Genomic DNA, 2427 nt, shown 5'->3' on the forward strand with positions numbered 1-2427 from the left:
TAGAAAAAGATTTCAGATTAGTCCCATTTCATTTTCATGAAAATCAATTTAGTAATTTTGTGTTAAATTCAAAATATCTGAAATACATCTTTCAAGTCGGTTCCATTTTTGTGTTAAAAAGATCATTTTGTAAAAGAATCACAAATAAATAATGTAAATAATCTAGTTATGGTTGTTTTATTTATATTATCTATTAAACAGTAGATTTATTGTCTACTTAGAAGTAATTAGACGAATTCCATAAAAAAGGGACAAACTAATTATCAATCTAGCAAAGTGTACCTACTTTGTAATTGCTAATTTGTTTAATTAATATTGTTATATCAAGTATTTTAAAGGTAATTTACCTAAAGCATGTATGGACGTGTGGAGTGATGAATTAGTTTCCTGTTATTGATAAAAATAATTTAATTTTGTTTATCACAAAATTCCACAATAAATTAGCCAACTTCTAGTTAATATATTATCATGTAAAGTTTAATTATTAGGTAATTCCTATTACAACAATGAAATAGTAGATTGTTATACAAGGGGCTAAAAAGACCCGTTATATACGAGGTATTTTTAGGGCCCGAGACGAAGGCGAGGGCCGCCTAAATAGAAACCGAGTTTATAATGGGTTTAGCCCCACGTGTTACACTCTGCTTTTCACTACGATTGCGAGAAAATAAAATAGTTTAGTACAATATTCAATGATATATTTTATTTGAAAATTAAAATGTAGGTACAAAATGTATAACTTTGGATGTTTCGGGGAAATGCTTTTACCCGGTAACTTAATTTCCGACTACAGTGAAATTGAATAATGAATATGAGGGGTAAACATGTTAGATAATTGTTTAAAAAACACCATGCGTAAGTTGTAAGTAAGAATGCACTTGTTGTTCTTTTCTCGTCTTATTAAATTTTTCGTAAGTTTTAATTTGTAAGTCTTTTTTGATCCATCTCCAAATTAGGGTCACCATTCTTACTAGATGAAGACATAACAATTAATGTTGCGAAACATTAAATTACGTTCACAAATTCACAATGAATTTATTTAAAAATATCAAGTAATTAGATTATTCACGACAATAATTGTTTTTAAATTCTCGCTCTTTAATTTTATTTTCTTTATTAATATATTTTTTTCCCATGAAGAAAAAGCAAAGGTATTACACAGTGCATCCTTGTCTTCAAATCTCGCTCTATAAATTCGCAACTCAATAAAAATCAAATAAAAAAAAATAACCGCATTCCATAGACAAAAACGCTGCATTTTATTCCAATTCCAAGTTTTATTTTTATCAAACAGTCAGGACCTTACCTCTGTCTCAATCGCTCGACGCGCGGAGCCGTATAACCTCCTTCGATATAAAGTAGGCTAGTACTCGTAACAGACAATAATTAAAAAAACAAAATTACTTTAGCCCCTAGAGGCTAATATGCTTGTTTAGCCCCGCTGTGGAGTGGTAATATGACAATGTTTTTGAGCAAGAGTAGTGAAAATATTATTTTGCTTTATATTAACTGTAGATTATAATTATGATCTTACCACGCTTTATTGTAGTTTTGAGGTATAAGCTAGTTAAATCACCAATTTACAGTAGGTATCTACTTATATTTAAAAGGTGATTATGTATAATACAAATATTTACGTATATTAAAAAATATAAGATTTCCCATTTGTTGTCTTTCTGATGAAAGAGACCTAAATTAACATTTTTAAAAATATTCTACACAAAAAATGTTATCAAAATCGACCCAAAAATAAAAAAAAATTGTGTGTAGATTTTTAAAATTATATATCTCTATCATTTTAAAACTTTTAAATTTTTGATAATCCGTATAAGTACGAGTAAGTATAGTAAGTTAAGCTGTCGGTCTCGGTCGTTCAGTGGTCGAGAACCTAAACCCGCCAACTGGCATTGTCGCAGCGTGGTGGGTTAAGCCAATCCCCTTAATATAGATAGAAGGGGATATAGATAGAGTGGAGGTTGAAATGGGCTGATAATGACGATAATGATTTGTAAAATAACAGAGAAATGGGTATCCTACTAAGGTATTAACAAAGCGACTATGCAACGTTTTCGACGAAAGCTCCCAGGTGGTTTGATTTATTGTTTAATTTGTTTGACACAAGCCTTGATATATTATATAGTTAAACCAATTCACAATATCGGTGAAAATTGCATAAAAGTCCGTTTAATAGTTTCGCGTTTAACGTAAACAGACAGACATACTTTGATTTATAATATACCTAGATTACTAGATATAAATGTAAAATTACCCAAATAGGTATATAGGTACCTAAAATGGAAAATGTACCAGGAATGCAGAATCCCAATACAACTGCATACATACCACACGTTAGGAAGTAATTGAAACACATTTAATTAATGGCGTTCAGCCACAAGGACAGTCGTCATAATGTAGGAAGCATCTCTG

This window comes from Bicyclus anynana, chromosome 16 (assembly GCF_947172395.1).
Source record: "Bicyclus anynana chromosome 16, ilBicAnyn1.1, whole genome shotgun sequence".
Lineage (NCBI taxonomy): Eukaryota > Metazoa > Arthropoda > Insecta > Lepidoptera > Nymphalidae > Bicyclus > Bicyclus anynana.